General features: G+C 37.9%; 1 pseudogene; it reads left to right on the top strand.

Annotated features, from left to right (window-relative positions):
* The first annotated feature begins 10,122 nt into the window (after positions 1-10,122).
* On the top strand, positions 10,123-11,061 carry LOC114090661 (serine/threonine-protein phosphatase 2A catalytic subunit beta isoform pseudogene; annotated as a pseudogene).
* Positions 11,062-11,833: the final 772 nt, after the last annotated feature.

Genomic DNA, 11,833 nt, shown 5'->3' with positions numbered 1-11,833 from the left:
TTTATTTTTTAAATAATTATATCATTTGAGTTAAAACTCCAAAGTATATATTTTATAAATTAAAAATGGGCCCAAATTAGATATTATTTTCTTTCACATTTGAGATTTTTTTGGTTCTATTTATTACTGCAATAAGATGCACATTATAAAATTCACTGTTTAAAGGTTTTACGTTTTCTTTTAAATTTTTTTTTTCAGTTGTAGATAGACACAATACCTTTATTTTATTTATTTATTTTTATGTGGTGCTGAGGATCGAACCCAGGGCTTCACATGTGCGAAGCAAGTGGTCTCCCACTGAGCCATAATCTCAGCCCAGATTTTACATGTTTTCTAATAACCGTATAGTTTTACCTTTTATTTTTATGTATTTGGTATATTTTAGGAAAATTATTTCATGTTATGATATAGGTACCAACTTCTTTCTTTAGCATGTGGGTATCCACTTGTCTCAGAACCATTTGTCACAAAGACTTTTTCCCCCGTTGGAAAAATCATGACTTTTACATCTTTGTCATCTTAGATGTATAGGATTATTTCTGAAACTACTGATCTATGTATCTATTCTTATGCCAGCATCATATTGTTTTGTTAAGTTTGTAGTAGGTTTCGAAATTAGGAAATAAAAGTCCTCTTTGTTCTTTTTCAAAATTTTTAGTTTTGACACATTTAACAGGAATTTTAGATTTTTTCATTTCAAAAAAGACTGATGGGATTTTGATGGGGATTGCACTGAATCTGGATCACTGGGGATTATTGCATCTAATAATATTCTAATTCGTGAATATCTGATAATAGTCTATGTCTTTATGATTCTTTGGACTTCATAATTTTTCCAACAAAGTTTTGTAGTTTTCAGTATGTATGTAGTTTTCACCTCCTCTCCTTGGTTAAATTTATTCCTGAGTATTTAATTAACTTATTTAGAGGTGGGGTTTGGATCCAAGGCCTCCTGTATGCTAGGCAAATGCTTTACCACTGAGCTCCATCCCCAATCCCTTTATTCTTTTTGATGCTACCATTTAAGTTATTTTAAGATTTTTTTTAAATTAGGTTTTGAGGACTATATATTTGATAACAAGGAAATATTAGTCATTTTTTCAGACTAAAAAATGCTGAATGGTGCCCCAAACTAGCATTTAATGAAATGACTAGAATTGTATTTCCAAAACATGTAGGCATGCTTCCTGTTAAATCCCATGTTAAGTCCTTGTAAAAGTCTACTTATTTAGTACAGTGTGTAGATGATAATACTGAGGTCATAGATAATCATATATAAATAATGGCAATGATCAAATTGCCTCCTTGACACCTATCCTTGTTAATATAACCTAATTGCCCATTCAGTCATTCTATAAGCTGATAAATGAAGAGTAGTTGAGAGATTTCGTGCAAATTCTGGGACAAATACCATGTTGCCCTATGTCCTATGACTGACTGTGTAGTTTGCCCTTTGTAGCCTTCCGTTTTTCTATAAAGGCCATGCTTACCTCAGAGTTTTGGTTTAATGAAATTAAGTGAATAGCTATAATTAAGAGTGTTGCATAGAGATTGATCAATAAATGGTAGTTAATCCCTTCCTTCCCTCCATCCCTCTGTCCTTCCTTCCTTTTTGTAGTATTAGGGATTGAACCCAGGGGTGCACTGCTACTGAGCTACGTACATGTCCAGCTCTTTTTATTATTATTATTTTTTAAAACATTTTTTAGTTATAAGTGAACACAATTCTCACCCACGTTCCCCACGAGTGGTGGAATTTGGATTTCCTCTGCGTGTAGCAGGCTGGCTGTAGAATAAAAGCTAAGAAAAAGAAAACAGTGAAGAAGCCACAGGACACAGGAAGTAATTTTAGAAAGCAGAGGGCAGGAGGGCTCTCGGATCTTAGGGAGTGAGCTTCTGCACTGGAATGAGAGCGAGAGCCCACGCTTGCTTTATTTATTTGGGGGAAACATCAAAGATTTTCCATGGAATGTTCTTTGCCAAATGAAGTAGGGGGTGGGCTGTTCTGTTCCCAATAGGTTACACCCAATTCTAGAGCTATGAGAGCTGTCCCACTAGCAGAGATTTTACGCCTTGGGCAGTCTACACTCAGGACTGCTGGGATCATTCCCAAGGGGAGACCTAAGTAGCTTTATGGGTGGTGTCCCACACACAATATCTTTGTTTATTTTTATGTGGTGGTGAGGATCAAACCCAGTGCCTCACAGGTACAAGGCAAGAGCTCTGCCACTAAGTCACAACTCCAGCCCTCTTTTTTTTTTTTTTTTAGTAGTAGTTTTTATTTTGAGGCAGGGTCTTGCTAAATTTCTGAGGCTGTCCTAGAACTTGTAATCCTCCTGCCTCAGTCTCCCAAGTTGCTGGAATTATAGGTGTGCACCAGTGTGCCTTCCTGGTAGTAATTTCTTAATGTTATTAATCTAAGAATGTTTGGTCAGTGTTAAAATACACATATGCATCAAACCTGTACTCCTGTGTAAAGAATTGATTTTTTAAAAAGAGGTTAAATGGTGCATTATTAAGCTACTAGTGCATTCTGAATGAAGCTAATTTTTGCTCATGGTCAAAGGTGGATAGATGGACTTTGGGACTTTTTTGAGCCCAATTACCCTAGATGCTGTCATAAATGCCTTCCCCATATTACACATCGGTGCAGTGTTGCTGGGGTTGTTAATCTTTTGTTGGGTACAGTTTTTCTGGCACCAGAAGTAAGTCTTAAACATAAAGTTTGTTAGAAAGAGGTACTGCTTATAATGAGGGACTGGGGTTGTGGCTCAATGGCACAGCACTCGCCTCGAACATGTGAGGCACTGGGACCACACATAAATAAAATTTTAAAAAGTACATACAAACTAAAAAATATTCAAAAATAAAAAGAGGTACTGCTTGCAATGAAGAATAAAATTTGCAAAGCCTGGGTTGAAAAGTTACACATTTTAATGACATTCTAAAAAAAACCCAAAAAACCCTGATTCTCTAACATGATATATGCAACATGACTAAGAAAGAGAGATGAAATTTTAAACTTGTTTTATCACTAAGCCCTCCTACTTTTGAATTTTGTCATTGCAAAGTCATCTGGAACCCTTCTTCCAAAAAGTCGCTTTCTACTTTGAATGAGCATCAATGAGGCAAATCTAGATAGTAGGACTTTTCATAAAGAAGAATGAAATCATGTAATTTGCAGGATCATCATGTTAAGCAAAATAAGTCAGTCTCAGACCTAAGTGTCCCATGTTTTTCTCATGTGGAATCCAGAAAAAAGATTTAAAACGGACATGAAAGTAGAAAGAGGCCTAGTTGGAAGGGAGAGGGGACTAGGAGAAAGGGGATGTGGTAAGGGAGGGTGGTAGGGAGGGTGGATGTGATCAAAGCGTGTTTTATGCATGTATGGAAATGTCACAATGAAACCCATTTGTACAATTAGCATGTACTAATAATTGTAATAAACAAAGAGTCGGACTTTGGTCTTACATCCTTGACTTCTGGGAGTTGGCCTTAACCTAATTCCCAGTCAGGGAAGGTCTTAGTAAATGTTTATTTCATTGGCCTTTAAAAGTAAAATGTGGATTACGTTGATAAAATTTTCTAATAATTCCCCTCCCAAAGGACAAACTCTGGTCTTACTAACAGTTGTATGATTTTTGTCAATTGATTTTTATTTCGTCAATTACATTAATTTTTCTTCTTCTTTTTTTTTTTTTTTTTGGTATGGAGAGTTGAACCCAGGGGTGCTTACTCGCTGAGGTACATCTCCAGCCCTTTTTTATTTTTTTGAGACAGGATCTCACTGAGTTGCTTATGGCTTCACTAAGTTACTGAGGCTGGCTTTGAACTCGCAACCCTCCTGCCTCAGCCTTCCAGGACACTGGGATTAAAGGTATGCACCACTGCACCAGGCACATTAATTCACTAATTCAATAAAATGTATTAGGTTTCTGTAATTCACTAGGCACCATTAGGTGCTGAAGATAACAGTGGTATCATCCAGTCTCTCTTCTCCTGGTTTATAACCTAGTGGGGCTTAAAGATGGGTATATGGGCAATTTACATAGATGCCAAGACAAATAAACTGGTGGTCTTTGGGCGGGAGCATTAGTAAGGGGCACCCACCATCTTGGGACAAAATTTCCAACTTCTTGGGTGGCTACAACAGACAATATGATTGAGAGCACATCTTTTTAAAATATATATATATATTTTCAGTTGTGGATGGACACAATACCTTTATTTTGTTTATTTAGTTTTATATGGTGCTGGAGATCAAACTTAGGGCCTCACACATGCTAGGCATGTGAGCTACAATCCTAGCCTTTGAGAGCACATCTTTAAACCCTAATATTATTGTTTTGCTCCTCATCCTGGTCTTTGTTAGCTTGCAATTATTTGTTAGAGTTATATTGTCCTTCTACAAAAACTCTTGAAGACCTTGGATGACCCACACATTCGGAATAAGTTATCATTCACACACAGGCAGTTGGAGTAGGCAATTTTTTACACACTTTTAGTGCTAAGTCCTTTAATTTCTCAGTCATTGTACAGCGTCTTCTCAGCAGCACAGAATGCTATACTATGTTTTGATCATTGCTGGTTCTATGGAGGTACTGGAGTAATGGTTTTATTCATACGTAGGGTACAGTCTGTCTTTTATTTTGCAGGGGGCATACCTGGGATTGAACTCAGGAGCATTCAACCACTGAGCCACATCCCCAATCCTATTTTGTATTTTACTTAGAAACAGGGTCTCACTGAGTTGCTTAGCACCTCGTTTTTGCTGAGGCTGGCTTTGAACTCACCATCCTCTTGTCTCAGCCTCCTGATCCATCGGGATTACAGGCGTGCACCACTATGCCCAGTTTACAGTTTGTCTTTTGAAAGGACTTAATTCAGTGGTATAGACCAGTGCTTCTCAGATTTTGATGGTTTTCCTGAGACTTTGTAAAGCTGCAGATTTTAATCCAATAGGCCTGGGATGGGACCTGAGGTTCTATATTTCTTCTTTTTCCCTATATTTTTTTTATTGGTGCATTATAGTTGTAATGGTGGGATTTGTTGTTAAATATTCATGCAGGAACACAATAGAGTTCTCTATTTTTAACAAGCTCCCAGGGATGTTCACCAGTTAGTAGGCCACAGTTTGAGTAGAAGAGCCTAATAAACAGTATACTGGGGGAGGGACTAAAGGAAGTGTACCTAGCAAATAGACACTATGGAGTAGGAAATGAAGACTGTGTTTTTGACATATGTGTTTAATTCTCTTGCCTTATGCAGATAAGCAAGTGTTGTCTTGCGGCAGTGCCCTTTGGTGTCCTGATTCAGTTTTTCCAAATTCTCTTTTCTCCCTCCCTGTCATGGCCCTTGGCTGTAAATTTGTATGGTGTTCTTCAGGCCCAGATTTTTGACCTAAGAGCCACTGATCATCAAAGCTTGTGGGTTTGTGTGTAGGTGTGTGTGTGTGTGTGTGTGTGTGTAGGCAAGGGGTGATCTCTGGTGATTCCACCCTGAATATGTAAACTTTAACATTGTCATATTGTGAAGGTGAGTTCCCTTTTAGACATTTCCCAACTGGGCTATGTACACAATAATTTTTGCCCCATCACTGCCCTTCGCATCAGCATAGGTCCTTGGTTGTGCAGACAGGGATGTTTCAAATTTAAATTTTACCTTTTCAAATAAAAGTTGCAACTCACATTCATTTCAAATCTTCTCCAAACTGAACTGATGAAGGGAAGTCTTTGCAGGTAGAGACATTATATTCCAGAAATGACTTGCCATGGTGAGTTCTCCCTCCCTCTAGCTGGGCCACCTAGTGTTGGCATAGCCACAACGTGAAAGGGTCAGGGTGGAAAGAAGCAAGTGATTAGATCAAGTTGCAGAAATGCCAACTTGTAGTGGAAGATGAAAGAGAACTTAGGGCCTCCTCCGTTCTTGGTCATTGTTAGAGCTGTGGAGGATTGTTTTTAAACATTTAATGATACATATTAACATATTTAAAAATATTAAATGACCGAGGCAAATAAGTATAAAGCAGATACAAATAGGTATATAGTAGATATTTGTCAGTGTATTTGCTAGGTAGTTAGAGTGATGTTAAGGAGCCTTGCTATCTGTTGAAAGATCTTTAATTGTATTCCTTTTTCACTTGTTTTAAACTTTAGCATTTATTTCTTTCCCTCTTTCTTCAATATTGAACCCAGGAGCATTTTACCACTGAGCTGCATCCCCAAACCTTCCCCCCGGCCCCCTTCTATTTGAGCCCTTTTTATTATTTTGAAGCAGGGTCTCACAAAGTTGCCCAGACTGGCCTTGAACTTATGATCCTCCTGTCTCAGACTCCCAGGTACCTGGGATTGCTTGTGTGTGTCACTGTGCTAGGAAGAAAGCCTTTTAATACATTCTAAGACCTGCAACCATTTCTTTTTCTGTGATTATGTTTTTTATTATTTTAAAATTATTATTATTTTTATTTGTCCTACTTCGTTTTACATGACAGCAGAATGCATTCCAAGTCATTATATACAAACGGAGTACAACACTTTAATTCTCTGGTTGTATGCGGTGTAGAGATGCACCATTTGTGCACCATTTGTTCAATCACACATGTACCTAGGGTAATGATGTCCACCTCATTCTATCATCTTTCCTAACTCCATAACTCCTCAAGCCTCCACTTTTCCCAATCCAAAGATACTTCATTCTTCTTATTCCCCCTGTGCCTTCCGACCCCCATCATAGATCAGCATCCACTAATCAGAGAAAACATTGTTTTTTTAGTTTTTGGGGACTGCTCACTTCGCTTAGCATAAAAGTCTCCAACTCTATCCATTTACCTGCAAAAGTCATAATTTTATTCTCTTTTAATGCTGAGTAATATTGCATTGTATATATATATATGCCACAGTTTCTTTATCTATTTATCTATTGATAGGCATGTAGGTTGGTTTCACAGTTTAGCTATTGTGAATTGTGCTGCTATAAACATTGGTTTGGCTATGTCACTGTAGTATGCTGATTTTAAGTCCTTTGTGTATAGACCAAGGAATGGGATAGCTGGGTCAAATGGTGGTTCCATTCCAAGTTTTTCCATACTGCTTTCCAAAGTGGTTGCACCAATTTGCAGTCCTACCAGCAATGTATGAGTGTGCCTTTTCCTCCACATTCTCTCCAACACTTAATGTTGCTTGTATAATTGATTCTTGATAATTGCATTCTGACTGGAGTGAGATGAAGTCTTAGAGTAGTTTTGATTTGCATTTCTCTAATTACTAAAGATGTTGAACATTTTTTCATATATTTGTTGATCGCTTGTATATCTTCTTCTGAGAAGTGTCTGTTTAGTTCCTTAGCCCATTTATTGATTGGGATGTTTGGTTTTTGGTATTAAGTCTTTTGAGTTCTTTATATATCCTGGAGATCAGTGCTTTATCTGATGTGCATGTGGTCGATTTTCTCCCATTTTCTAGGCTCTCTAAAGAGGTTTTTTTTTTTTTTCCCCAAGAAGAAGCTTTTGAGTTTGAATCCATCCCATTTATTGATTCTTGATTTTATTTCTTGCATGTTAGGAGTCTTGTTAAGGAAGTTGGAGTCTAATCTGACATGATGAGATATGGGCCTACTTTTTCCTCTGTTAGGGGCAGGGTCTCTGGTCTAATTCCTTGGTTCTTGATCCACTCTGAGTTGAGTTCACTTTTCTTGCTAAGGGTTGCTTTGGCTATTCTGGGTCTTTTATTTTTCCAAATGAATTTCATGATTACTTTTTCTATTTCTATAAAGAATGTCATTGGGATTGTAATAGGATTTGCATTGAATCTGTATAGTGCTTTTGGTAGTATGACCATTTTGATAATATTAATTTTCTCTATCCAGGAGCATGGGAGATCTTTCCATCTTCTGAGGTTTTTTTCAATTTCTTTTTTTAGTGTTCTATAGTTTTCATTGTGGAGGTCTTTTACCTCTTTTGTTAGATGGATTCCCAGTTTTTTTTTAAAGCTATTTTGAATGGGGTAGTTTTCCTAATATCTCTTTCAGTGGATTCATCACTGATGTATGTCATGTTCCTCATGACTAAAACAATCAGGGTCACTCCAGGTGAACTGGGCTGCAAGAGGTAATCACACAAGGGACAGAGATTCCTTTTTCTTTGGGGTTCTGTGATTGCTCCTCTGATCTTAAGGGTCTGCAGAAATAGAGAGCATGCACGTGCTGAACCCCTTTATTGAGGAGAAGCCATTAAAATGAGGCAAGGAGTCAAGTTTTGGGGGGGTTGAGTCTAGCTTCGTGATGTCTGCTGTCAGCAGGCTGACTGATATTTAGGAAGGCCACACCCAAAGGCAGAGTAAGAGAAGGGGTCCCACAAAGGACGTTTCCATGGAACATTCTATCCCAAACAGGGCAAAGGGGTAATATCACAAAGGAACAGATGAGTTCCATCTGAAGACACGCCCTAACTTCCTGAACCGGGTCAACGTCCAGGTCACTTCAAAATGTAGTGACCGGCCAAAGCCTCTCGCTCCAGGATAGAAGGCACGAATCATTCAAGTGGTTCCCCACAGGTGTATAAGAATGCATTTGATTTGTAGGTGTTGATTTTATATCCTGCTACTTTGCTGATTCATTTATCAGTTCTAAAAGTTTTCTGGTGGAATATTTTGGATCTTCTAGATATAGAATTATGTCATCAGCAAATAGTGATAGTTTGAGTTTTTTTTTTTTTACCTATTTGCATCCCTTTAATTTCTTTCTTTAATTGCTCTGGCTAGAGTTTCAAGGACACTGTTGAATAGAAGTGGTGAAAGAGGACATCCTTGTCTTGTTCCAGTTTTTAGAAGGAATTTTTTCAATTTTTCTCCATTTAGAATGATGCTGGCCTTGGGTTTGGCATATATAGCTTTTACAATGTTGAGTTATGTTCCTACTATTTCTAGTTTTTCTAGTGTGTGCTATTTTGTCAAATGCTTTTTCTGCATCAATTGAAGTGATCATATGATTTTTGTTATTAAGTCTATTAATATGATGAATTACGTTTATTGATTTCTGTATGTTGAAACAACTCTGCATCCCTGGGATGAACCCCAGTTGATCTTGGTGCACTATTTTTTTAATATGTTTTTGTATGGAATTGGCCAGGATTTTATTGAGAATTTTTGCATCTATGTTCATCAGGAATATTGGTCTGAAGTTTTCTTTCCTTGATGTGTCTTTGATTTTGGTATTAGGGTGATATTAGTCTCATTGAATGAGTTTGGAAGGGTTCCCTCCTTTTCTATTTCATGGAATACTTTGAGGAGTATTGGTGTTAATTCTTCTTTAAAAGTCTTGTAGAACTCGGCTGAGAATCCATCTGGATCTGAGCTTTTCTTGGTTGGTAGGCTTTTGATGAAGTTTTTTATTTCATTAATTGAAATTGATCTATTTAAATCATGTATGACCTCCTCACTCAGTTTGGGTAGGTCATATGTGTCTAGAAATTTGTCAGTGTCTCAATATTTTCTATTTTATTGGAGTATAAATTTTCAAAATAGTTTCTTATTATCTTCTGTATTTCAGACATGTCCATTGTGATATTTCCTTCTTTATCTCATATTTCAGTAATTTGAGTTTTCTCTCTTTTTCTCTTCATTAGCATGGCCAGTGGCTTATCTATTTTTTTAAATTTTTTTCAAAGGACCAACTTTTCGTTTTGTCAAAAATTTTCAATTGTTTCTATTTCATTGATTTCAGCTCTGATTCTAATTATTTACTGTCTTCTACTGCTTTTGGTGTTGATTTGTTCTTTTCCTAGGGCTTTGAGATGTAGTGTTAGGTAATTTGTTGACTTTTTTATTCTTTTAATTTGTATTCTTTTAATATGTTGACTTTTTATTCTTTTAATGAATGCACTGAATGCAATAAACTTTCCTCTTAGTACTGCCTTCACAGTGTCCCAGAGATTTTGATACGTTGTATCAGTGTTCTCATTTACCTCTAAGAATTTTTTTAAATTTCATCCTTGATTTCTTTTACTATTCATTCATCATTCAATAGTGTTCTAGGAGTGTGTCTGGGGAGGCTAGCGTCGCAGGCAGAGGTGGGGCCAGGGTGGGTGGGGGCGGGGAGGGGAGAGGGAGGCGGCTGGGAAGGGGAGCTGGACCAATGGGTCAAGCAGCTGAATGAGTGTAAATAGCTTAATGAGAACCAAGTGAGGACGCTGTGTGAAAAGGCTAAGGAAATTTTAACAAAACAGTCAAATGTGCAAGAAGTTCGGTGTCCTTTTATTGTCTGTGGAGATGTACATGGCCAATTCCATGAACTTATGGAACTCTTTAGAAATGGTGGGAAATCACCAGATACAAACTATGTATTCATGGGTGACTATGTAGACAGAGGTTATTATTCTTTGGAGACTGTGACTCTTCTTGTAGCATTAAAGGTGCATTATCCAGAACGTATTACAATATTGAGAGGAAATCATGAAAGCTGACAAATTACCCAAGTGTATGGCTTTTATGATGAATCTCTATAAAGTATGGAAATGCCAATGTTTGGAAATATTTTGCAGATCTATTTGATTACCTTCCACTTACAGCTTTAGTAGATGGACAGATATTCTGCCTCCATGGTGGTCTCTCTCCATCCATAGATACACTGGATCATATAAGAGCCCTGGATCATTTACAAGAAGTTCCACATGAGACCAGGGCCCAATGTGTGATCTGTTATGGTCAGATCCAGATGATCGTGGTGGCTGGGGTATTTTACCACGTGGTGCTGGCTACACATTTGGACAAGACATTTCTGAAACATTCAACCATGTCAATGGTCTCACACTGGTTTCACATGCTCACCAGCTGGTAATGGAAGGATATAATTGGTGCCATGATCAGAATGTGGTTACCATTTTCAGTGCACCCAATTACTGTTACCATTGTGGGAACCAGGCTGCTATCATGGAACTAGATGACACTTTAAAATATTCTTTTCTTCAGTTTGTCCCAGCACTTCCTCGTGGAGAGCCTCATGTTACCCGATGCACCCCAGACTACTTCCTGTAAATCCCTCCTGGGAAAACCTGCCTTTGTATGTGGAAGTATACCTGCCTTTAAAAAAAAAAAAAAAAATATATATATATATATATACACACACACACACACACACACACACACACATACATAGTTAGATACAATACCTTTATTTGTTTTTAAGTGGTGCTGAGGATTGAACCCAGGGCTTCGTGCTTGCTAGGCGAGTGCACCTCCACTGAGCCATAACACCAGCCCCTATCTTTCTTAAAGTAATGTTTTTACCTGTATTTCCTCTCACACGTCTTTGCTGAAGTAGTCGATTGTTGCTTGTATTTGCTCTCGTAATTCTTCTTTGCTTCACATAGCATCTTAATTGGTACATTCTGAACTCCTTCTCTGACATTTCATCTGCTGTGCTGTCAATAGAATCTATTATTGTATCAGCTTGGTTTGTTTCCGGCACTTTCTTCCCATGTTTCTTCATGTTGTCCATGTGTCTTCCTCTCTAGCAGTGTGGATTCAAGGTATTACACTTTCTACCTTATAATCTTGTAGTGTCCCTTTATGTTACCAGTACCTTGCCTGCAGGAACCTGGATGATGGTCTTGTAGGTCCTGGCTGTTGTCACTAGAGGGAAGCCTGCAGGGAAAGCCACCCCATGCATTTGTAGATGGGATGCAGCTCCTACTGTGTGTGCAGGGTCTCTCTGCTCCTACCACACAGCTGGCCAGGGTCGCTGTAGTCTTCTGCTTCTCCTCCTTCTGTGTGTTGGGTAGGCCAGGGTCATAGTTGTCTCTGTGATTATGTTTTTAAAATTTTAATCTAGGGTCCCTTGT

The sequence above is a fragment of the Marmota flaviventris genome, chromosome 15 (assembly GCF_047511675.1).
Source record: "Marmota flaviventris isolate mMarFla1 chromosome 15, mMarFla1.hap1, whole genome shotgun sequence".
Taxonomy (NCBI): Eukaryota; Metazoa; Chordata; class Mammalia; order Rodentia; family Sciuridae; genus Marmota; species Marmota flaviventris.
The sequence above is the reverse complement of the archived record's forward strand: the minus strand, read 5'-3'. Positions and strand labels throughout refer to the sequence as shown.